The sequence below is a fragment of the Urocitellus parryii genome, chromosome 9 (genome assembly GCF_045843805.1).
Source record: "Urocitellus parryii isolate mUroPar1 chromosome 9, mUroPar1.hap1, whole genome shotgun sequence".
Classification (NCBI taxonomy): domain Eukaryota; kingdom Metazoa; phylum Chordata; class Mammalia; order Rodentia; family Sciuridae; genus Urocitellus; species Urocitellus parryii.
The window spans coordinates 135,023,379-135,050,495 of NC_135539.1; the positions used below are offsets into that span (position 1 = coordinate 135,023,379).

Consider the following 27,117-nt stretch of genomic DNA (forward strand, 5'->3'; position numbering starts at 1 on the left):
TTGTCATTTTGATCTGGCAGTTTTATGAATCTTTTTGTCTTTGGTATCCTGCATTTTCGCTACAAGTAATTAGGTATAGATTTCTTACTCTGCTAGCAATTCTTCATATGTATTGAAACTACAGCAGTTTTGGAAAAGTCTCAGCAATTATGTCTTCAAATATTGCCTCCTTCTCAGTTTTTCTTCTTTCCTTTTTGAATATTGTTCGGATATATGTTAGACTTTGTGTTCTGCCTTTGTTGTTGAACTTCTGTTCCATAGTTTTAATTTTTATATCAACTGTGCAAAACTTTATTTCTTCATAGTGCCCTTTGTTGATTTAATGACTTTTTAAGCCTTGCACTGAGCTTCTCATTTCAATTATATTTTTCACTTCTGCAAGTCATATTTTATTTATTTTACTTTATAGTTTTGGGGACTGCAAAGCCCAGGGTTTCATGCCTGATAGGCAAGTACTCAACCACTGAGCCACATCCCCAGCCCTGTTTTATATTTTATTTAGAGTCTGGGTCTCACTGAGTTGCTTAGTGTCTCGCTAAGTTACTGAGGCTGGCTTTGAATTTGTGATCCTCCTGAGCCACTGCACCTGGCCTCTTTTTTTTTTTTTTGCATTAAGGATCTAACCCACTGTTGTCATGTTGAGTTTCATTCCCAGTCTCCCCGCAACACACACACAATTTTGAATCAGGATCTTGCTAAGTAGCTAAGGGTCTCCCAAGTTACTGAGACCAGTTTTACTAAGCTGCTGAAGCTGGCCTTAAACTTGTGATCCTTCTGTCTCAGCCTTCTGAGTCAGTACAGTTTTGTGCCACCATACCCAGCCCCCCCCCCCCCCGTTTGGTAGAATACTGTAAACATAACATAAATTGTAAAATAACATCCTAACAATTTTTAAATTTACAGTTTAGTGTGTTTGTTGTTATGCAACCATCATTACCGTTTATCTACAGAACTCTCTTCATTTTTCTGAACTGAAACGTTGTATCCATTAAAAGAATAACCCTACTGGATGTGTGTGGTTGCACACTTGTAATCCTAGCCTCTGGGGAAGCTGAAAAAGATCTGGGGGATTTGCAGGTAAATTGATGGAGTTGGAGAATATCATGCTAAGTAAGTAAGTAAGCCACTCCCCAAAAAGCAAAGGCCAAATGTTCTCTCTGATAAGTAGATGCTAATCCATAATGGTGGGGAAATCATTGGAAAAATGCAGGAACTTTGATTGGGCAAAGGGGAGGGAGGAGCTGGGAAGGGGTATGGGGGTAGGAAAGATGGTGGAATGAGATAGACATACATATGGTGTGACAATACATTGTGTATAATCAGAGAAATGAAAAGTTGTGCTGCAATTATATGTGGTGAATCAGAATGCATTCTGCTGTCATATATATCTAATTAAAATAAATAAATTTAAAAAAATAAAAAAATTAATTCACATGGACTCACTAGGAAAATCTGGGAGAGTATCTGAATTATTTAAGAGGGGTAGTGTGGGTATGGTTTTGAGTAAAGGGAAGGGTCTAGGATAAACTTTTTGAGGCAAGGACTTTCTTTAAAAATCAATGAAAGTATTACCCAAACTCTGCCGAAAAGAAGGCATAGCTTTTCTGGAAGGTTTTGCACCCCCCTCCCCCCACCCTCCTCCTCCTAAAGGGAGGAGCTTGCTGTTCTGGAATCTGTGTGGGTCCACCTTTATTCACAATTGTTAGTCTGACACAGTAACTATAATGCTTTGGGGGGAGAAAGCTCTGTTGTTTTGAAGGGTTGACACCAACTTTCACACAGTGAACACATCACTTATTTTGGTGAATGGTTTTCCTATAGTCAATTAAAATTCTTTTCCATAATTATTTGACATAAGAGCATCAATAAGACTAAGTCATGCAAATACAAAACCTAAATGTTCCCTTAACATAAGGCAATAAAGAAAATTAAAAAAAGGTTTTTTTTTTTCAGTCTTTTTTTTTAACACAATATCTTTACCTATTTATTTTTATGTGTTACTGAGAATCGAACCCAGTGCCTCACATGTGTGAGGCAAGTGCTCTACTACTGAGCTACAGCCCCAGCCCAACAAGGTTTTTTTTTTTTTTTTTTTTTTTTTTTTAATATTTATTTTTTAGTTCTCGGCGGACACAACATCTTTGTTGGTATGTGGTGCTGAGGATCGAACCCGGGCCGCACGCATGCCAGACGGGCGCACTACTGCCTGAGCCACATCCCCAGCCCAAGGTTTTTCTTTAATCAAAATAAATAATGCATTGGAATAAAATAATAATAATAATAAAAGGTTGGGGATGTGGCTCGGTGGTTAAGACCACTAGATTCAATCCCTGGTATCAAAAAAACACCCCCAAACAAAAAAACCTTTCCTCCCTCATCTCAAGCAATGGCAAACACCATTCTTCTTTCTGTCTCTATGAATTTGATTACTCCAGGTGTCTTACTCCAGTGAACTCTTACAGCATTTGTTCAGCATTTGGCTTACTTCATTTAACATACTGTCCTTTTGTTTCATCTGTGTTGTATCATGTGTCAGAATTTAAGACTGATAAATATTTTGTTGTCTGCATATATATTTTGTTTGCCCATTCATGTAGATTGTTTCAATTTATTGGCTATTGTGAATAATGAACCTATAAATATGAGTTTCCCTGCTTCAATTTAGTTAGGTATATATCTGGAAGTGGAATTTTTGGATCCCCACTATACTGTTTTTCATAGTAACAGCACCACTTCACATTCCTACCCACAGTGTATAAGGGCTCCAATTTTTCTTTCTTTTTTTTTTTTTTAAAGATAGAGGGCTGGGGATGTGGCTCAAGCGGTAGCGCGCTCGCCTGGCATGCGTGCGTCCCGGGTAAGATCCTCAGCACCACATACCAACAAAGATGTTGTGTCTGCCAAAAACTAAAAAAATAAATATTAAAAATTCTCTCTCTCTCTCTCCTCTCTCACTCTCTCTTTGAAAAAAAAAATAAAGACAGATTTAAAAAAAAAATAAAGATAGAGTGAGAGAGGAGAGAGAGAATTTTTAATATTTATTTTTTAGTTCTCGGCGGACACAACATCTTTGTTGGTATGTGGTGCTGAGGATCGAACCCGGGCTGCACGCATGCCAGGCGAGCGCGCTACCGCTTGAGCCACATCCCCAGCCCCAAGGGCTCCAATTTTTCTAAATCTCACCAACATTTGTTATTTTCTGTTTAATAAATCTTTTTTAAAAAATCATAGTAATGGGTATGAGGTCATATATCAGTATGGTTTCGATGCACATTTCCATAACAGCCCCCCCACCCCCTGCAATAGGGATTGAATCCATGGCCTTATACATGTTAGGGAAGTACTCTACTAATGAACTCCATCCCCAGCTCTTTTACTTTTATTTTATTTTGAGAGAGTGTTTGCTAAGTTGCAAACTGTAGACTACTGTAGACTAGCTGAGATTAAATGTGTGTGCCACGTGCCTGACAGTGTTGATCATCTTTTAATGACCATTTGTATGTCTTCCTTGTAGAAATTTTCAAGTCCTTTGCCCATTTTTAAATCAAGTTATTTGCTTTTTTTGTTGTCAATTTGTTGGATTTTTTTTTAACCTTTTAGTTGTAGTTAAATCCATTTATTTTTATATGGTACTGAGGATCGAACCCAGGTCCTTGCACGTGCTAGGCGAGCGCTCTACCACTGAGCCACAACCCCACTCTTTTTTGATCATGTCCTTTAGTTTTCTTATATACTATCCTTACTTTTTTTCAAGCATATTAAATGTCATATATTCATAGCAGAGTCATTCCAAAATTTAGCATCTTAATATTTATCACTTAATTTCCAAGGGTCAGAAATCTGAGAGTGATATAGCTGGCTATATATTTTGTTGTTGTTGTTGTTTGGTATTGAAGATTGAACACTTGATCATTGAGCCCAGCCCCATTTTGTGTTTTATTTAGAGAGAGGGTCTCACTGAGTTGCTTAGCACCTCATTTCTGCTGAGACTAACAAATCCAGTGCCTCATGATCCTCCTGCCTCAGCCTCCCAAGCCAGTGGGATCACATGCATGTGCCACCATAGCCGGTTAGCTGGCTGGTTTTAGCTAATACAGATAATATTGACAATACCGATAATATTAACAATGCCAATAATATTAACATGATGTCTGCCTTTGTTCAAAATGGTTTATAAATTTATCATTTTATCTTTATAACAATTGTGTAAGATAACAGAGTCCTTTAAATAGCCCTTTCATGATATTAGTGGCCAGAACTTGAATTTAAGTCAAGAAAAGGTAGGAAACATGGTACTATTAGGAGCAGTTAATAGTGGAATTTTACTCAGGGTTGTTGATTTAGTTATTTGAAGGATAGATAGTAATTAAGTAGGTGGATGAATAGAGAGGTAGGGAGAGTATTTTAAGTGAAACAGAATGTGCAAAGACCATGTGAATGAGGAAGCAGGGTAGTATTATTTTCAGTGGGTTCAAGTATGATTGAAAAGCCCTTGTTTTCCTTGTATTCTTCAGTAGATTTTGCTTATTAGCAAAAACAAAAGGTGGTCATTGTTTATTTTTGATTTGTGTAGAGGGCATCGATGACTTACAAGTTGTTTATAGTCATTTTTCTTCTACTTTAGCAGAAATTATGCGATGTGAAAAAAATTTTTTTTTCAAGCCACTGTTAGTTTCTCAAACACACTTTGGCAGTCACTGACTTTTCAGAAAGTACTCTAATATTCATGATTTGATTGTTGACATTTAGATCAGTGAAGTAGTTTATTTTCCACAATGATTTCCTTTGCTTTAAATTATGTTATTAGGAAACTATTAAGATAGAGTTAAAATTTCTAAATTCATGCTTTTGTATAGAATTCTTGGAAGAGTTTAAATATTAGAGATTTTGAAAACAATGTTTCTGTATTTCTGTCTTGCAGGACTCCTGTTAAATTAAAAATTGTCGAATTTATGAAAACCAGTACTAACATTGCTTTGACCCTGAGATTTTAGGTGGGATTTTAAGTGAATTTATTAGGATCATAGATTTAGAATGTTTAATTTAGTAAACTGGTGTTCCTCACCAGTCCACTAGGGGATACTCCAGTACTTAGGAAGAAAATCTAATTGCCACTATAGTTTAAAAATTATCTCCCACTTAGTGTAATTATCTTTTTCTTGTTTGTTGACATAGAATAAAAGAAAGTAGATTTTAGGCTGGCCTAGGCTATTAATTTGACAATAATATTCACCTTTCAAAAGGATTTGCTGCATTTTTAAAATGTAGAAATTCATAGTATCAATGGTTGGCCACATTATCTATTGTGTTCTTCATACCAACTTCTTGAGCAATCCAGAAAAACTGATTATTGGGTTTGGGAAGTGCTCAGTGCTGGAGTGTTTGTCTGGCATGTATGAAGCCCTGGGCTTAATCCCCAGCAGAGCAAAAAAAGGAAAAAAAAAAAAGGTGTAGAATTCAATGTTTATTTTAAGTTATAGATGTACTGTGTCCATTTATTATTTATTTTTATGTGGTCTGAGAATCAAATCCAGTGCCTCACACAAGCTAGACAAGCACTGTACCACTGAGCTACAATCCCAGCCCTCAATGTTTTTTTTTTTTAAACTGATAATTATATATTTTTCTTCCTTTGCACAAGCACATAATGTCTCTCATTTATTTATTTATTTGGGTATCAGGGATTGGATCTGGGGCACTCAAGCACCGAGCCACATCCCCAGCTCTATTTTGTATCTCATTTAGAGACAGGGTCTGAGTTGCTTAGCACTTTGCTTTTTTTTTTTTTTTTCCCTAGTGTAGTTGGACACAATACCTTTATTTTTATTTGTTTTTTAATTTTAATGTGGTGCTGAGGATCGAACCCAGTGCCTCCCATGTGCTAGGTGAGTGCTCTACCACTGAGTGACAACCTCAGCCAGCACCTTGCTTTTGTGGAGGTTGGCTTTGAACTCTCAATCCTACTGCCTCTGCCTTCTGAGCCACTGGGATTCTACTGCACCCAGCATCTCATTTATTTCATTTAAAATATTTTTAAAGTTGTAGTTAGACACAATATCTTTTATTTATTTATTTATTTTTATAGACACAATCTTTATTTTACTTATTTATTTTTATGTGGTGCTGTGGATTAAACCCAGCGCCTTGCATGTGCTAAGCGAGCGGTCTACCATTGAACCACCACCCCAGCCCCATTTTAAGTTTTAGTTTTCCTTGAAAGTTCAGGAAAGCCAATTTCTTGGTGAGTTTGTTATTATAATTTTCTTTACTACATCATGTGTTCTCTTTTGAACAATTGTCTTAAAAAGTATGAAATAGATGACCTTAGGTACAGACAACAGGATCATTCTTGTTGTTGTCAAATATTTAACAGTTTAATATCTTGATTTCTTCCTGCCAACTTAAGTAGATACAATTTAACTTATAGTTTGAAGAAAAATGTATCAAAAGTTGAGTTTCATATTTAAAATAGCAAAATTTTAAGAGAAGAGTTCCAGTGCAGCCAGACATGAATTATATGCCTATAATCCCAGCTTCCAGGAGGTTGAGGAAGGAGGATCACAAGTTGAAGGCCATAGTGAGACCCTGTTTCAAAAAGGGCCCAGGATGTAACTCAATAATAAAGCACCCCTGAGTTCAATCCCCAGGACCCCCCACCCTCTGCAAAAAAAAAAAAAAAAAAAAAGTTTAGCTCTTGTATATATTAGGAAAAGATTATCAGACTTAATGGTTCAGAAAATATTTTTTTTTCAACCAAAAAGCCTTTATTTATTTAGACATGGTCTTGGTAATTTGCCCAGGTTGGTTCCAAATTCCCAAGCTCAGGCAATCCTCCTGCCTCAGTGTCCTAATACCTGCAACTACAAATGCTCACCACCCACCATACCTGACTAAAAGTTTTTATTTATTATAAATTTAGTTTTCTTAACTTTTTAAAAAATTCTGTGTGGTATGATGGTGCAATTTTATTGCATATAGTGTATTTCATTTCTCTACATCCGACGTGTAAGTACTTAAGGTTAAGTGAATTATCAGATTTAACTCATTGATTTATGCTATTTTATAAATACAACAAATAGGTGAGGGTGTGTACTGTCATGACTCCATGATTTGGAAATTGGAAATTCAGGCAGTGTGGGACAAAAACAAGTATACTTATTTGTCCAGTGAAAGTAAAGTTGGTGGGGCTGGGGTTGTGGCTCAGCGGTAGAGCACTTGCCTAGCATGTGTGAGGCCCTGGGTTCCATCCTCAGCACCACATATAAACAAATAAATAAAGGTATTGTGTCAACTACAACTAAAAAATATTTTAAAAAAAGAAGGAAAGTAAAGGTGATATCAGAATAATGAGAACTTGTTTTAATTAGTGCTGGGTAATAGATTTTGGATATAATAGATTTAGTAGTGTTGTGTGGAAGGGTTACATTTGACACATTTTTTATCTTCCTAAAAAAAGGAGAGCAAGAGCTGAAGAGTGTTGGGATAATTAGGTCTTTTAGTTGTGTATCTGGTTAGATTGACTAGTGTTCCCAGTAGTACCTTTGGTACAGAGTCAGAGACACCTTGTTCCTATGGACCATTTTGACAATTGCTGTTCTGTAACTACAGGGTATAGGTAAGCTTCCTGCTTTATGCAATGACTAATGAATGAGGCAGATATGATCAGTTCATATTTTGTTATGTTGTGGCCAGAGGGGAAGGGTAAAATGTTACAGTGTTATGGTTGGTGGTTTTTCTCTACTTTTATACTTTTTCATTTTTTTGAAATAATATGTATATTTTTAAATAAAGGCAATACATAAAAACAAAAGAAGTCAGTGTGGTGGCATATGTCTGAAAATCCAGCAAAAGGGAGGCTCTGAGACAGGGAGGATCCCAAATTTGAGGCCAGCTTCAGCAATTTAGCAAGCCCTGAGCAATTTTTTTGAGAAAAAGGAAAAAGAAGGTTTACTGCTTTGCTAGCAAAGGAGAAACACAGAGGACTCCTGTCCTGAAGGCTGTAATTCTGCCCATCAGCAGGAATGGCCCTACGCAATTTAGTAAGACTTGTCTCAAAAAAAAAAAAAAAAGACTGGGGTAAGCACCCCATGGGTTCAATCCCTGGTACCAAAAATAAAAGAAAGGAAGGGGAGAGCAGGAGGAAGGAAGGAAGGAAAGAAGTTGGGGATGGTGGCACAGGCCTATAATTCTAGCTACTAGGGAGCTAACGCCAAAGGATTCCAAGTTCAAGGCAAGCTTTGGCAATTTAGGAAGATGGCCTCAAAATAAAAAGGGTTGGGGATGTTGCTTAATAGTAGAGTGCTTGTAAGCCAAACCTGAAAGAATGATCAAGGCTTGCTGTTGGAGAAAATGCCCATTTATTGAGGAATAGCTCTGCATATTTATAGAGCCGGGGGCGGTTTGACAGTTATAACAGTTTAATGGTTGAACGGTTTGACAGTTGGCTGGGGTGCTTTCTGATTGATGGGTAAGGATCATGTGAGCCAGCAGGGCTAGTCTGATTGGTGGGTAAGGATCATGTGAGCCAGCAGGATCATGTGAGCCAGCAGGGCTCACCATTGGACAGCTCATCTTGGGGGATGAGGAAGTTAGTCTTTGGAGCCGGTGCGACTCCCAACAAAACCAAACCAAAAGACCATTTCTAATATTTTTGCTGAGGTCCATACTGTTAAAATTTTATGACAGTTTTCAACTGACTATCAAATTTTCTAATTTCCTCTAATTGAGGGAGTGAGTGTTCTATTTTTCATTTAGCACTACATAGACTGTGTTTTAGTAATTTGGGGTGGGGGAAGGCTTGTGATTTAAAAAAAATAGTATTATGAGTTTTTATGAGTATAAATTAAGTGATAAGTGATGGGAAAATATGTGTATATGAAGTGATTTTGTACAGAAAGGCTGTCCTATCATACAGTATTTAATAATTTGATGTAGAAGAATGGGCAGCCAAATAGCATTATAACTTCATTTGGAAATTAGAGTCTCTTTGCTTGAAGCTTATTCATTTTAACTGACAGAAATCAGTGCTTATTCTTGTTTTATTTATTTATGTTTTTAGTTGTTGATAGACCTTTATTTTATTTTTTTATGTGCGGTGCTGAGAATCAAACCTAGTACCTCACACATTCTAGGCAGGTGCACTACCACTGAGCTACAACTCCTGCCCCAAGTGCTTATTCTTTTTAATTATGGTTTATAAATCTCATTCTTTGTGATATAATAAGAGTAAAAAAATACTGTGAAGGCCCTTAAGTCTAGTATTGGTCAGTGAAGGATTTTGGGACTATCATTCTAGATTTTCTCTTCTGATAACGATCTTCATCTTGTGGCTTTCCTGTCAGTTGAGAGGAACACTGTTTCAAGAGAACAGAATATGTCTTCCTGTCTAATAGGGGACTAGAGGAGTAATGAAAAGTGGCTGGGTTGCTGCTTCTACTTTTCCCTTGTCAACTTTTGTTCCACCCAACCCCATTAACAGGCCTGTGACCTTAAAATCTGAATATATTGGAGCATGTCCTGGAGTATTCTTTGTTGTTGCAGCTTTTGGTGACAAAGTTTCTGATATCAGTGAAACCTTATGTGACATTGTGGAAAATATATTTGATCTTTGTTTTGTTTCTTGGCAAAAGGGAAAAAAAAAACCTGATAAAATTCTTGGAAATCTCTAGAGTGATGAGTGTCTCTTGTATGCTAATGAAATGCCTGGTGCTTGGGGACCTCTAGATAGTTTCAGGATGGGTACTGGTCTTGGATATACCAAGGCATGACTTGGGGGTTAAGACCTTGAAACCTACCCCCAGTCTTTGAGGAAGGGAGAGGGGTTGAAGGTCAAGCTCATCACCAATGGCTATATTTAATCTAATTTCTTACGTGTTGTAGCTCCCCTTAAAAAACCCCAAAGGACTGGATTCAGAGATTTTCTGTGTAGCTTGAAGTATGGTGGTTTCTAGGTTGTGGCACTACCAGAGTCATCATGGAAGTTCCACACAACTGGGCCCATATCTTGCCTTGTCCATCTCTTCTGCCTGGCTCTTGATCTGTATCCTTTGTAATATACCTTGTAGTAAATGGGTGAACAAAGTAATTAAAGGGTTTCTCTGAGTTCTGTGAGTCACTTTGGCAAATTAATCAAACCAAAGGGAGAGTGTTGTGGAAACCTCAGTTTATGGCTGGCAGTTGGAAGCAGAGGTCCCAACATGTGCTTGTGGCTGGCTTCTGAAGTGGGAATGGGTCCTCAGCATGAGGGATCTGATGCTGTCCCAGGTAATGTAACAATTGAGTTGATTTGTAAGAAGGACACCCACGTGGTCAGAATTGCTTGCTCATTTTGTAAGGAAATACCCCATGTATTTGATGTCAGAAGAGTGCTGTATGAGAGTAGGAAAAACACTTTGGTTGTTTCTCAGACAACCTGTCCTCAGACTTTATAATTGGTGAAGGCAATATTGTACTTGAAGTTTGATGACTGGATGAATCTAACTAAAAACTTCCTAGTGACTAGATAGGTAATTGCTAGTTATGTTATAATATAATAGAAGAGTAAGGGACCACATAAGAAGGGAACATTCAACATCTTACTCTGATAAATTCTCAAAGAATTGTATTAAAACACCCCAGAAACCAGGTGCAGTGGCACACACCTGTAATTTCAGCAATTTGGGAGACTGAGACAGGAGGATCTCAGGTTCAAGGCTAGCCTCAGCAAATTAGTGAGCTCCTTGGCAACTTAATGAGATCCTGTCTCAGGAAGGAAGGAAGGAAGGAAGGAAGGAAGGAAGGAAGGGAGGGAGGGAGGGAGGGAGGGAAGGAAGGAAGAAAGGAAGAAGAGAAAGAGAGAAAGAAAGAAAGGATGGACGGACGGACTGGGGATATAGTTCAGTGGTAAAGGACCCCTGGGTTAAATCCCCAGTAACCTGCCCCCACCTGTTCTGATGTGCAAAATAAAAAACCCCAGAACAACACAAAGAATACTATATTTTTGCCTTTAATGTTCTACATTTGAGATGAACTGGAAAGTTAATGTAATTCAAGCATCAGTGCTATTAAATTTAAATTTTTAATTATTTAATTTAACTTTTGAAAAGTTAATATTAATATGGACCCCAAATTTAAGAAGTATACATTTAATCTCTCTCTCTTTTCCTTTAGCTACCCTGTTCTCTTTCCTAAGAAGCAATCAATATTCCCAACATAAATATACTTTTAACATTTATTATTTAAAGGACTTCTTTGGTATGCATAAATAATTAAAGTTGACAACATGGATTCTAGAGTCAGATATTTGAAATTTTTGTTCACTCAACAATTGCTGAGCATCTACCACATTTTCGTGACACTGGGAATGCAACTCTGAACAAATCACAGTCCCTGCCTTTATGGAGATTACATTGTGGTAAGTGGAGACAGACTCTAAATAAATATTTATTACTATTTATATGGTGATAGGTTTTAGGAAGAAAACTGAAAGCTGGGTAAAGGGACAGGTTCATGGCAGAGGAGGTGTTTGGATAGGGTTGTTGAAAGAAAGCCTCTAATGAAGTGACATTAAGCAGAGACTGTGATCTAAAGGAGTTAGACTTGTGCTTTTGGGAGAAAAGCATTCTGGGAAAAGAACCATCAAGGGCTAAGTTCTGGACAGTGTGTGTACAGAGGTATATGTCCTTTCAGAATGGTGGAGGAAGTTAGATTGACTCAAGAGTACTGATGTCGGTGGAGAGGGTTAGTGGATAATACATAAAAGGAGGAAGAGAGCAGGAGAGTTCAGTGGTTGTAATAATGGGGATTGCTGATGGCTGGTTCATGCAGGGTTTGTGTAGGAATCAGGATTATTTTGTTCTGAGTGGGATAGCTTAGATTGGCTGCTTTGTGGAGTGTAAATTCTTGGGAGTAAGAGTGAAAACAGAATAGTTATTGAGACTAAAATAACTAGAATATACAACACTGTGCCAGATACAGTGAGCTTTATTAAATTTAGTTAGGTATTATTTTCCTTCTAGATTTGAATTCTGCCCCTGAATAAACTCATATTATTATACTTATAAATGGTAACTTTAGGAATTAAATTCTGTACTAATTTAAATTTGTTTGGATTTCAAATATCACTTACATCTTGCAGAAATATGGTAAGATTCCCAAAAGAAACCTCACCTAGTCCCCCCTGCCCCTTCTCCCTGGCGATTGAACCCAGGGGTGTTTTAACATTAAACTACATACCCAGTCCTTTTTATTTTTTATTTTTATTTATTTATTTTAAAGTTTTCATCTTTAATGAAATGACTTTGGAAATAACGTACATTTCCATGACACCAACACTACAGTTTTCGGAGTCACAGTAAGTTACACAGAATTACATCCATAATTACTATGAATGCCAACATTTCAAGCAGTAATTTCTGTTACATGGCAAACAAAAGAGACCTATAGCTTCAGACAAGACAAATCCCAGGATAGCATATGAGAACAGCTGCTGATTCAGAGAAGGATTTCTGGCATAACCAGCGATAAGGATGCCAAAGACTGTTCCAATACCAGCACCAGAACCAGCTACTCCTACTGTTGCAGCACCTGCACCAATAAATTTGGCAGCAGTATCAATGTCTCTGCTGATTACACTGGTCTGAAACTCCCTTCGGATTAGCTGATGTTCGCCATTCTGGGCCCCATTAAAAACTGTAGAGCCCTTTCCAGGTCTAGTCTCTGGTCTGTAAGCAACTCTGGATTCAGCTGGGATCAGAGCGGGGGTGCAGGCCAACATGGGGCGGCAGGATTGGAGGATCTAGGTGACAGGCGACCTGGGCTCTTCTCCCGCTTCCTCTCTTCCTGGGACGTGGTGTGGGCAGCGCCATCAGAAGTCCATGAGACAGGATCTCCAAAAAAAAAAATGTTTGAGGCCAGCCTCAAACTTGAGATTCTCTTGCCAGAGCCTCCCTAGTCATTGGAATCTCAGGCATGCACCCATTGTGCCCAGCTTGTACCTTTTATAGTTATGTCTTGCAACAATTTTTTCCCCCTTAGGCTTTCCCCAAAAGCTTGTTTTTTTTTTTTTTTTTTTTTTTTGTACTGGGGATTGAACTTGGGCACTGACCACTGAGTTACACCTTTATTTTGTATTTTGTTTAGACACAGGGTCTCACTGAATTGCTTATCACTTTGCTTTTGCTGAGGCTGGCTTTGAACTTCAAATCCTCCTGCCTCGGTTTCCCGAGCCACTGGGATTACAGGTGTGTGCCACTGCACCCAGTGTGTTGTACAGTTTTGACAAATTAAATATTGGGTGCTGTTTTTCTACTCCATTTTGGCTAGATGACATTTTGAACTTGAAACTGCTTTGATTTCTCTGGTAATGTGTCAAAATGCTATAAAAAGTCTTAAAAATCTTTAGACCTTAAGGAAGCAGGTTGCTAGTGATGAAAATAAATGAGATATAAAAATGTAAAATTTAAACTTTTCAGTGACTGAATAATATATCTGAATTTGCTGGCAACCTGATATATCTCTTGTGTTAAAGAGGGTACGACATAGAAAATAAACCTGAAACTTGAGGATGTTTCAGAACTCTTAATATCTACCTGGGTAAGTAGAGGTACTTTAAAAATCAAGGAAATAATGGATAAGGGAAAAGATGGTTAAAAAGGTAGGAAGTAGAAAAGCAGACACTTTGAAGTATTTTAAAATAGAAATTGTTTTGGAAGAAAAGAGAAATAGAACGTTTAGGTTTCAGGGAAAGCCTACAATATTGAAAGCTTAAAAAACTTCTTTAAAAAAATATATATATAATCTGTAATTGGACACAATACCTTTATTTTATTTATTTTTATGTGGTGCTGAAGATCAAACCCAGGGCCTTGGATGTGCTAAGTGAACGCTCTACCACTGAGCCACAACCCCAGCCCAGAAAGCTTAAGAAATTTTTTAAATAAGAATTTGCTGGTTCCAGTCAAGGTTAGTAAAGACAGTCAAATAACATAACCATATGCACATGCTCAAAAAGAACTGAAAATGAATTCTAATACTTATATTATTCATGAAGCAGTTTCAGTCTAGAGGAATATTACTAATTTTCTCTTAATTTCTATTAATTTGGTTTGCTTGTTTAGACTTTCTAAAATATGACTTAAAAAGTAACTAAGTATTTCAAGTTGATGATTTGATGTCGGGGGTAATGTAAAACAAACTTTGTAAAAAAAAGGTGTTTATAGAAAGAACTTTCTCATGAGGACAAATATGTTCTTATTAATAATCTTTTCAGACCTTTCATAAGTTTTTATTTTTGCTATAAATTTATTATATAACTACCCTTTTATTTATATTTTAAATACAGTATACCTCAGTTTGGTTCATGAAATCTCAAGATTTTTTATCTAAAAATAACTGAGTGATTTTTTTCCCATCCCTAAAATGTGAATGGTGATAAATTCTCATATGTAGTATGGCAGAGAAAAGACTAGAATTTGTCAGTCTTCAATTTAATTTCTACAGATTCCTTTTGTTATTTGTGTGTGTGTTTATTTATTTATTTACTGGGGGGAGTTTACAGGGATGAAACCCAGGGGTGCTTTACCATGAGCTACATCCTCAGCCCTTTTTATTTTTTATTTTGAGACAGTCTCACTAAATTGTTTCTTTTTATTTTTTGGTGGTGCTAAGGACTGAACCCAGAGACTTGTGCATGTGAGGCAAGAGTTCTACCAACTGAGCTGTCTCCCCAGCCCCTCACTAAATTGTTGAGACTGGTGTTGTGATCTTCCTGCCTCAGCCTCCAGAATCACTGGGATTACAAGCATGTATCACTGCCCTGACTATGGATGAGTTTTGGAAGAAATTGCTTTCTTGAGCAGTTTTTGATACTAATCATAGGCAAACATAGCCAGCTGTCCTGACAGTTATAAAATAAACAATGGGCAGGAAAGTCAAAACCGATCAGTGGCAAAGGAAAGGGCACCTCAGTCTTAAAAGCGTCCTATCTTTAAGGTGATGTACACCTACCTAGAATACTGTGTAATATACATTGTAGTATTTGATTAATCACATCCATTTCAAAGTTTGAAAACTTCTTGTAGGAGAAACATCAGGGTCTGCCTCATTTATTTGAAAGGGAGATTTTAAGTGGAAAGTGTGCTGCAAAATCAGTTGCAATCAATAAATATAGCTCTGTAGATAGTCCAGAAACAACCATAGAAAGCAGTCAAAAAGTTTCTAAGACTAAAAAAAGATTATATGTTAGTTATATAGTAGTAAGTAGATTTAGTGAGAATAGCTGTACTTAGTAACCATTATCAGATTCAAGACTGTAGTTTTGGGCAGGGGTTGTGGCTCAGTGGTAGCGTGCTCACCTAGCATGCATGAGGCACTGGGTTCGATCCTCAGCACCACATTAAAAACACAATAAAGATATCGTTTCCACCTTAAAAAAAGATTTAAAAAAAAAAAGACTGTAGTTTTGTAGGTTAAAGATTTAGACATTCTGGGGCTGGGGCTGTAGCTCAGCTGCAGAGCACTTGCCTGGCACGTGTGAAGCACTGAGTTAGATTCTTAGCACCACATAAAGATAAATAAAATAGCGCTGGGGTTGTGGCTCAGAGGTAGAGCGCTCACCTAGCATGTGTGAGGCACTGGGTTCGATCCTCAGCACCACATAAAGTAAAATAAAGACATTGTGTCACACCTATAACTAAAAAATAAATATTAAAAAATTAGATATGCTGTCTACAACTACAAAAATAAAAATAAAAAGATTTAGACATTCTGTTATGTTTGACATCTTTCATATCTTTTTCTTAAAGTTTTTGAAATAGGATAATATATTCTCATGTCATCACACTTAGAAAAATGACTTAAATATGTATATGGCTTATGTTTTTGTTTTTTAAGGGATAAGGTATTGGGCAGGGATTATATAGCTTAGTGGAAGAGCACATGCCTAACATGCTCAAGGTTCTGGGTTCAATCCTTAGGACAACAAGGGGTTAAAAAAATACAGGATTTTGATGTTGTCCAGGTGCCTCAAACTCTTGGGCTCAAGTAATATTCCTGTCTCAGCCTCCCAAACAGCTACGACTACAGCCATGTACCACCATACTGAACTGTTAATCTTTTTATTTGCAATTTTTATCTTCTTAATTTTTAATATACTGTAAATGTTTTATATTATAATATTTATATTTGGTACTGGGGATCAAACTTCAGGGGCACTCAACCCACTGAGTCACATCCCCAGCTCTATTTTAAATATTTTATTTAGAGACAGGGTCTCACTAAGTTGCTGTTGTCTGGTTTCCTAATATTTATAGTCTGTAATGTTATATACCGAATATCCATGTTTTAAATTTCATTTCCTTGCCTTTTTGTGTGTGGGTATGTGTTGAGGATCAAACTTAGTACTCTACTGATAGAAGTGACAGATAAGCAGATGGTAAAGCAGCCCTTCCTTGCCTTCACAAGGTGAAAGTTGCTTAAACACTTGCAAAATAATCAGTATTCTGATGACTACATATTATAACAATCATAATTAGTTAAATGTAATTGCCTCTTACGGGATTGGGATGTTGAGTGGCAATTTTAGAATTGCAGAGTTCTTTTTCTTGTGGAAGAATTATCTGAGTTCTGTAGTAATTGGACAAGATTATGTAAGCCTTACCCTTTGAGGTCAGTACATCTAAGCTGCACATTTTAAACTGGCGACTCATTAAATTATTTTCTTCCTTCAACTCTAACTATTGTTAGTGTCGTATTTCCTAATTTATAATTTACACTCATCAGTGCTGCTTTTTAATTTTATTTTCTAACATTAAAGGTTGTATAATCTGGGTATTTCTTAGAATTAATGACTTAATGGGTGATGGATTATTTGTTCCCACAAGAAAACTTTCTTTTAGATGGTTTTCCTTTTTGTAAAGTCCAGAATCTTAATCATTTTACCTTAAATTTTCATTCTTTCTTTCATTTTACTTAGGAGAGCAAATCAAGGAAATCATAAACATGCTAAAAATGTCTTGGATTTTTAGGGCACAAATCTAAGTACAGCAAAAGTGTACTCTAAAAACAAGGGTGTGTGGGGGCCCCTGGGGTTGTGGCTCAGCAGTAGAAAACTAACCTAGCATGTGCAAGGCTCTAGGTTCGATCCTCAGCACCACATAAAAATAAATAAAATGAAGGTGTTGTGTCCAATTACAACTAAAAAATAAATATTAAAAAAACACAATGGTGTGAAAATCCAAATTTAGATTTATCCAGATAATTTTTAAAAAATTAACACGTTAGAGTGTGGGATTAAGAATACCTCTGATCACTTTTTCCTGGAATAGGTCAACTCTTCATGCAAGTGCTATTTATCTACAGAAGAACAGTTTTTATGAGATTCACCCCTTGAAAAAACATTTTTAAATGTATATAACAGAATTTTTTCCTTTGCCCATTTTAAAGTACACAGTTTAGTGGCGCTGATTACATTCACAATGTTGTACAACCCATTGTTATCTGTTTCCAGAACTTTTTCACCATCCCACATAGAAACTCCATCATCAGCAAGCAATGATTCTCCATTCCTCCCTCCTTGCAGTTCCTGGTAACCTCTCATCTACTTTCTGCCTTTAAGAATTGCCTATTTTAGTTATTTTGTATAAGGGGACTCAGACAGTATTTATCTTTTTGTGTCTAAATTTTTTCACTTGTCATAATGTTTTCAAGGTTCATCCATGTACTGCATTTATCAGAACTTTTTTGGGGGGCGGGGGTGGAGTGGGGTAGGAAATTACCAGGGATTGAACTCAGGGGCACTAGACCACTGGGCCACATGCCCAGCCCAATTTGTATTTTATTTAGACACAGGGTCTCACTGAGTTGCTTCGTGCTGGCTTTGAACTTGAGATCCTCCTGCCTCTGCCTCCTGAGCCACTGGGATTATAGACGTGTTTCACCGTGCCTGGCTTTATCAGAACTTTATTCCTTGATATGGCGGAATAATATTCTACTATATGTGCATGACTCTACACTTTGTGTATCTATTCTTCAGTTGATAGACACTTGAGTTTTCACCTTTGGGCTATTGTGAAACATGCCTTAGTTAACACTGGCACATACAAATATCTATTTGAGGCCCTCTTTTTTTTTTTTTTTTTTAATACTAGGGATTTAATCCAGTGCTGCTTTGCCACTGAGTTAAGTCCCCAACCCTTTTTTTTTTTATTTTTTATTTTGAGGCAGAGTCTTGCTAAGTTTCTGAGGCTAACCTGGAACTTGCTATTCTCCTGCCTCGGCCTTCTGAGCTGCTGTATGGTTAAAAGTGTTATGTATGGAGCTGCTGAATTTGGCAAGTTGGATCTGATAGACAATAAAGACACTCTTTTTATACAAGATAGCATTTACTTTAGTAATATGGAAGCAAGGGCAAAAGCAAAAGTGATTGGCAAGAGAAAAAGAGAAGAAAATATATCATCAGATGAGGGAAACATCAACACCTGAAGTTATGAGCTGGGAGTTTCAGATTAGCTTTTCAAGGTTCTGACTAGGAAGTCCTGAACAGAGTGTCCTTTCTGCCGCAGTCTGGCTGCAGCAAAATAACCGGAGAGTGACAAGCAACTTGTGAAGATTGATAAAGCAGGAGTGGGAGCCATTTATTGTAGGACATAACTGAATACACAACTTGTTCTTAATTAACATAAACTAGGTACAGCAGTCAACCAATAAGGAATCATCATCTTAATGATTACACACAGTTTAACTTAATTGACATAATCTAGACACAGCAGTCAGTCATTAAGGAATCTCTATCATCTTAATGGCTCGCTGGCATTACTTCTCAAACCACTCCCTCTGGCAAAGTGCCAGGCGCCATCTTGACTTGTTTACGGACCCTAACACCTTTCCACAGGTGAGACTCCAAAGTTTTATTCCCAGTGGGGTCCCTTAAATACAAGTTAGAACAAAGCAAACTCCTTTCTATAATCTGTGTGACCTAATGATCCCCTCAAGGACATTTTATTCTCCCAAGGACTCGCAGGGTCCCCAAAGGAAGGGAGTCATGGCCTTGAGATAAGTCAATATTTGTGAATTCTCCTGAGTGAGCCAAACCCACCAAGAAGTCAGCATTCTTTTTAAGTAGGGTTTGTTTTGATATACAAACATGGAGTATGTCTTATTCTAATTTGGATTCTTCAGATTTTCCGTCAAATGTGTGCAAAGGTCTTAGTAGGCACATGGAAGAACTTTAATTAATTTTCCTTAGCCCTTTAGTTGCTTGGATAACAGGCATGTACTGCTGTACCTGGATGTTTGAGTTTTTTTTGGGGGGAGGGGTGTGTGTGTGTGTGTGTATATATATAGGAATTGCTGGATCATGTGCCATTTCTGCTAAGCTTTTGAGGAATCGCCAGATTGTTTTCACCATTTTAATCCTAGGAGCAAGGTACAGGGATTCATTCTGAGGTGATAATTCTACCCACAAATTATTTTAATAGCTATATGACCTTGAATGAGTCTTTCTTTGTTACCTCATCTTAAAAAATGGAGCTTGATGCCACTGTAGCACAAAAGCAGCCCTAGATCTTACGTAAAGAAAAAGTATGGCTTTGTTCCAGTAAAACTTCATTTTCTTTTTATTTCCCTTTTTTTTGGGGGGGGGGTACCAGGGATTGAACTCAGGGGCACTCAACTACTGAGCCACATCTCCAGCCCTATTTGGTATTTTATTTAGAGACAGGATCTCACTGAGTTGCTTAGCGCCTTGCTTTTGCTGAGGCTGGCTTTGAACTCTCCATCCTCTTGCCTCAGCCTCCCGAACTGCTGGGATTACAGGTGTGCACTACCAGGCCTGGCTTAAAACTTTATTTTCAAGATCTGTAATTGAACCAGATTTGTCTCCCATGTGGTAGTTTGCGAATCCCTACTCTATATCATAAGATTACAGATAAAACTAAATTTTAGTTAATACAATTTTATTTCAGCACCAGTTATTGTTTCATAGTATCTGCTGGATATATGACACTTATTGTTCTATTTTCATTTATTACAGTTGAATTAATCTTTCCATTATTTATATTTTCCATTATTAATATTTATATTATTTATATTAACTATATTTCCATTATTTATATTTTCAATAATTTATATATTTATATTAAATTTTTATATATTTTAAAATATATTTTATAAATATATTTATAATCTATGATTAAGCATACTCTAATTGTTTTGCATTCCAGTATTATAAATAAATTTATTTATTTATTTGGTACCAGGGATTGAACCTAAGGACACTTAGCCACTGAGCCACATTCCCCAGCTGTTTTTTTGTTTTATTTTGAGACGAGATCTTCCTCAGTTGCTTAGGGACTTGCTAAGTTGTTGAGGCAGGCTTTGAACTTGCCATCCTCCTCCTGCCTTAGCCCCTCAAGATGCTGGGATTGCAGGTGTGCACCACCATGCCCAGTATAAATTTAATTTTAAGATGTCACTTTGGTAAGGATAGTATGGTATGTATACCATAATTAAATGTATTAAAATTTCCAGATTTTGTTTTCTCTTTTTAAATTAATGTTATTTCCCCCATAGAGTTATTAGGATTATTTTTGCATTTTTATTTAAAATTAATAATTAAAAATGACATAGTATGGCTAGAAATGTATCTTAGTGACAAAGTGCAGGCCTGTTGTGCGTGAGCCCTGGGTTTAATCTCTAGCACCATAAAAATAATAATATTTAAAAACTTATTTATAAATATTGTGAATATTGACACTTTATTGGTGTCATAATTGAATTTCAGTGCTAGAATATTCTGTAAGAATTTGGATAAATATATTTTGAACTTCTTCAAAGAAGAGTTCTAATTCTATGTATAAATATTTTTCAATGTATTGTTGCTTTTTTTTGGTAAGGGTATTGAACCCAAGGGTGCTTAATCACTGAGCCGTATCCCCAGCCCTTTTTTTATTTTTAATTTTTTTTAAATAGTTTTAGATGGACAGCATGCCTTTATTTTGTTTATTTTTATGTGGTGCTGAGGATTGAACCTGGGCCTCATATGTGCTAGGCAAGTGCTCTGCCACTGAGAAACAGCCACAGCCCTCTCCAGCCCTTTTTAAATATTTTATTTAGAGAAAAGGTCTTGCTGAGTTGCTTAGAGCTTCACTAGGTTGCTGAGGCTGGCTTTGAAGCGATCCTCCTGCCTTAGCCTCCTGAGAGGCTGGAATTATAGGCATGCGCCACTGCCCCACTACCGTTGTTGCATTCTTGTGACTGTTAGAGGGAGAAATTTTAATTAAGCTATTATCAACATTACACAGCCAATTGGAAGGACTGGCAGTAGTTGATAAAATCAAAAATTAAATATTTTTTTAGTTTAGATGGACACAGTGCCATTTATTTATATGCTTGTTTGTTTGTTTATTTATGGTGCTGAGGATTGAACCCAGTGCCTCACATGTGCTAGGCAAGCACTCTACCACTGAGCCCATGAGGGAATTAATTCTTATAAAAGTTTGTTGCTATTTGGTCAGCCAACCAGAAATGGTTATTGAGTCTTTAGGTATAAGTAGGAACAAATAATACAACTTTGCTCAAAACTGAGAAGACAGAGTTGGGATCACAACATTGCTGTTCAATGGCAGCAACAATCTTTCCCCAACGTGGAATGCTTAGACTGCTTCTCAGTTGGGAAATGGGACTCTAATAAGAACAAGCCTTCTTTAAAAAGAAATAAACAACCCCAAAGTGACTTCTGAATCTATACGTGAATCATACTTTTTGCTCTTAAGATCACATAACTAATGCTTTAAATAGCCATTATGCTGCCATCTACATTGGTATTAAAGATATAAGTAAAATGGATTTATGTACTTTTAAATACTGAAATATATGAAGCACTGACTGTATTCCAAAAGTTGTTTCTTAAATTTAATATGTTTTTTTTTAAATATTTATTTATTTTTTTTTTAGTTCTCGGCAGACACAACATCTTTGTTGGTATGTGGTGCTGAGGATCGAACCCGGGCCGCACGCATGCCAGGCGAGCGCGCTACCGCTTGAGCCACATCCCCAGCCCTTAAATTTAATATGTTTAAGGATGTATTTCAGCAAATACTTTAGGACTAGCAAAATCAAAAGCAAGTAAAGTGACCTTCTAAAATATCTATTACTCAGATTTCTGAATTTTTATATATCTTGTAAAGGGTAATTGTTTACTTAGAATCTAATATGTGTGGAAAAAGTGCCACAAATAATAGTTCACAAAAAGTTGAAGTTGAAGATAATTTTATATAAGTTCACTGTGGTTCTGAATAGTACAAATGTAAACAAAAAAATTAAAAATTCAACTTTAACTTTTTGAAAAGCACCCTTTGGAGATCTGAATGAATGTTTTCTTCAAACTCTGAAAGGTGTATATAACTATTCTTAAATTTTTTTATATACTAATATGTAAAAATAGGTTCCTGTGAGGGATTAATAATTTAATACTGACAAGAAAAGAATGTTTTCCATTAAGAAGTATAATGACGTCTTTTTAAAAATGGAGCTTGAATTGTATAATCTATAAATTCTATCTCTAAATTTTATAACAATTTATAACATCGGAATTGCCACAGTGTTCATATTTGATGTGATTTTTATCTCCCTACATGTATTTATTTTAAAGAGCAGGTTAATTGTAAAGTAGAGATAACTTTTGTATACTTGGGAATACAAGTATATATAAGTCTTCAAATACTCTTTAACTTTTATTTGTTATATATGAACCTTTAAAAAGATTTAGTTATCAAAGACTTTTCAGGTAGATTTATAATGAAATGTATTATTAATTTGTACTTTGGCTATAAAAATTATAAGCTGATCAGAGAGAGTTACTTTTAAAAATCTTTTGTCAAAAGGGTCTTGCTATACACACTATCCACATGAGTGATTATGTAGAATAGCATATGCTTGACTTTTATAAGAAAACAGGTTGTTTTTAAGAATATAGCATTGCATAGTTATCTCTTAATGAAATCTTGAGACAAATGGAATTCCAGAATAACTGCAAATTTTAAATATGAAGAGTTTTTCTTACAACAACAACAACAACAACAACAAAAAGAAAATTTGAAATAGAAGTGTATTCAGTTAGTATATAAAGGTTTGAGTCAGTACAAGCTTTAGAACAATTGTTAACTTTAAATGGAATTTTTATGTTTTGTAAATTTTATGTAGTCCATTTTATGTAATCGTATCCCTGCAGATGTAGTACAAGTATATTTGCACAGCACCTCAAATTCATAGCACAATGTATTATACATAAAATGAGTAGGGAAACCAGAGCCCTGATCCACATTACAGGCATTCTGTTAGAAGGCATAAAACCCCCTTGTACCTTGATGTTCAAAGTTATATTCTGACCATAAAGTCCTCTTTAAAATGGCTTTATAATCTGTTAATACATAGTAGGCTTCAATTTTGCAGGGAAATTATCAGTCACTTTTTATACATAAGTATTTTTCCATATTTTTTTATTGGTGCATTGTAGTTATACACAATGGTGTGATTTGTTATTACATATCTGTACATGCATACAGTATAACAATATAATTTGGCCAATATTATTTCCTAGTATTTTCCATTTCCTTCCTTTTCTACCTCTCCCTGGTCACTTTCTCTATTCTGCTGATCTCTTTTCAATTTTCATGAGGACCCCCCCCCCACACCTTTCTTTTCCTTTTTCCTAACTTCCACATGAGGACTTAATCAATATCATCATTCCTTTTTACCTATATGCATGAAAGATACATATATCTTTCATATGCATTCTATATAATATGCATGAGAGAAAACATGCGACCCCTTGACCTTCTGAGTTTGGCTTATTTCATTTATCATCAGTTAAGTTCCATCCATTTTCCATCCTTAATTTCATTTTTTTAAAATGGTGGAATAAAACTCCATTTTGTTGGGCTGGGGATACAGCTCAGTCGGTAGAGTGCTTGCCTTGCATGTACAAGGCCCTAGGTTCAGTCCCCAGCACCACAAACAAACAGAACACTCTATTTTGTTTGCCCATTCATCTATTGTTGGACACGTAGGCTGGTTCCGTAGCTTAGCTATTGTAAATTGTGCTGCTACATACATGGGTATATACTGTCTTTTAATTCTTTAGGATAAATACTGAAAGAGTGGTATAGCTGGGTCATGTGATGGTTCCATTTCTTGTCTTTTAAGGAACCTCCACACTGATTTACATATCATTTACAATCTCACCAGTGGTGTAAAAATGGTCCTTTTTCTCCACATCTCCTCCAGCATTTGTTGTTGTTTGTGTTTTTGATGGCTGCCATTCTGACTAGATTGAGATGAAATCTCAGTGTAGTTTTGATTTCCATTTCCCTAATTGCTAATTATTTTGTGTAAGGTCAGGCAGCAGCGACCAAAAGGCAGGCTGGAATTTTTATTGGGCTTAGGGCAGGAAGGGAGGGCTTGGGACAGAAAAAGGGGTTTTTAGAGTCCCTTGTCCTACTGGAGTTGGTGGGGGGGGCGAGCTGGCTAGGATCTAGGATTGGCCTGGAGACCCCTCTGATTGACATTTTGAATATTGGGATTTTTTTTTCATTTATTTGTTGTTTGTTTGTATTTCTCTTTGGAAAAATGTCTGTTTAATTTGTTTGCTCATTTATTGAGTTTTTTTGATGTTAAGCTTTTGAGTTCTTTATATATTCTGGATAGTAATCCTCTGTCAGAAGAGTAGCTAGCAAAGATTTTTCTAACATTCTATAGGTTATCTCTTCACATTCTTGTTTCCTTATACTTAAATATTTTGAAAGTTGATATTAGCACCTGTGGCTTTCCAGATAGCCTGGGAGACCAGATTTACCAAAGAGGTAGCAGTTTTAGCCACTCATCCTCCAAATAGAATCAATTGCCATTAATTAATTGCTGTTCAATTTCAGGTTTCTTATTCTACGTTTACTGGGTTCTAAGTGGATAAGGTAGGAAATAGAACAAGATAACTTCCCAAAGACCAACAGTCTCCCTGAAGGTGACTTTAATTGAAAGGATATGGTATGTCATTCATGACTATTCTTGGAACTTGACTTGGTTGTTTCTGAGCCTCTGGCAGAAAGTAGAAGGGTTGGGTTGGATTTCAGGGCATCTTTGAAATAATTGGGATGCTTGTAGTAACAGCCTGAATTGCAGCCAAGGCTCAGTGCTCTGACAGTGCTTTTTTTTTTTTTTTAATCTCAAAGTATTTTCAATCCTTACTTGTAAGAAATAGGAACCTGTTCCTCATTCATCTAGTTCTTTTCCTAGGCCAGGATTATAAGGTTTATTTTTCCCTTGATTCAGTCAGTCCTAGGTTTTGTACATCAAAAGCATGATTTTACTTCAAAAAATGTTCAACTGCTTACCTTTTTCCTAAGCTAAGAAAATGTAATGGCTTTAAACTCTAAAACTTGTTAATAAAAGCCTTGTTATTTTTGCTTTCTTGATTAGCACTTGAATATGCCAGATATTTGTCTTCATCTCCCAAAGTGAGATACTCTAAACAGAATGTTAAGAAATCTTTCATGCAAATAGTTAAAAAGGAATGGTGATTGATATTGATCAAGTCCTTATAACTCCTTCTGACCATAGAGATTATGGAAAAATTTTGTTTAATACGTGATCTTCATTGTTAATTTGCATTATTTATTCTCATTTATTAGACATGCCCGACAATAGTAAAACTTTGTAGGAAATCTGTCTGCCAGGAGACTATATTAAGAGCTAGATGTTTATTCCTTAAGGATAGCCAATTAAGGAAAGGAGTTCCCCTCTCCTGCCCTTCTTTTTTAAATAGCTAATTTATTTTCTTTAGGTAGCCTCAGACTTGTCTAGTATTCTGATTAAGCCTGCAGCTTTTATTGTGAAATATTTTGGGAGTAGAAGTATGGTGTTTACCAGTTCCAAGGGACTGGTGTAGCCTTTCTGTTCTGGGGGCAGTGCAAGGAACAGAAGGGGTATAGTGAATCAAGGATCTAGCTCAACATCTGTCAGCTGGTATAACATTTTGTCCCTTTTTATTTTCTTTCTTTGTCTTTAGCATTCTATTGCTTCCGTGGCCATGTATAAACATACATCTACCTTACCCATTGTTAAGAACAAAACAACCCACAAAATGCAAACATAAACCCCCTTCCTCTCAGGAGCTCAGGGGGCTGAGGCTGGAGGATTGGAGTTCAGAGTCAGCTTCAGCAACTTAGTTAGGCCCTGAGCAACTCATTGAGACCCTGTCTCTAAATAAAATATTTTTTAAAAAGGGCTAGGGATGTGGCTCAGTGGTTAAGCACCCCTGGGTTCAATCCCTGGTACCAAAACAAAGGAAACAAACAAAAACCCCTACCTCATATCTTTATTCTGCTTTTGAAATAAATCATGGTTTAAGAAATTTCACAGAGAGGGGCTGGGCCTGTATCTCAGAGTAAATGCATTTGTCTAACATGTGTGCAGCTCTGGGTTTGATTCCCCAGCACCACAAAAAGGAAAAAGGAAAGAAAAGAAAGGAAAGGAAAGAAGTTTCACAGGGAGTAAGAAAGGTGAAAGGTATTAAGAGGAGGTCAGAGTGAGCTCTTGTATTTCTCCAAATTCTCCTTTTTATTTAGAACCAATAGGAAAATAATAAAAATAATAAAACCAATAAGGCTTAAAATAGATGTCAGAGCTTTTAAAACTATACTGTGCACTGAATTTGAAGTAATAATTTATTCACATATATATATATATATGTATATATCAAAGTATTTCAGACTCATTCTTAGTTGTACATATAGGAACAGGGGAGGTCATTGAGGAATACCAAAAACTATATGCACATTTGAAGGTGGGGTAAATTTCTTAGTCCTTGATCCCAAGGTGAGGAAAAGAATTCTGTATCCATGCTTTCAACCAACTGATAATGAAAAATATTAAAAAAAATTTTGTGTATGTTGAATATGTAAGACATTTTTCCCTTGTCCTTATTCTATAAGCATTAGCATTTACATGGTATTAGGTATTATAAGTAATCTAGAGGTGATTGAAAGTATGTGGGAAGACATATATAGGTTATATGCAAATACTATGCATTTTTATATAAAGACACTTGTACATCCTTTATTTTGGTATCCTATGTGGGATAGGGTG

General features: G+C 36.3%; 1 protein-coding gene and 1 pseudogene across 2 annotated transcripts in view; one reads left to right on the forward strand and one right to left on the reverse strand.

Annotated features, from left to right (window-relative positions):
- Window positions 1-27,117, forward strand: part of Abl2 (ABL proto-oncogene 2, non-receptor tyrosine kinase) — a 95,411-nt gene that overhangs the window by 24,489 nt on the left and 43,805 nt on the right. The gene's annotated exons all lie outside the window — the stretch shown is intronic.
- LOC113182521 (ATP synthase F(0) complex subunit C3, mitochondrial pseudogene) lies at window positions 12,362-12,754 on the reverse strand (annotated as a pseudogene).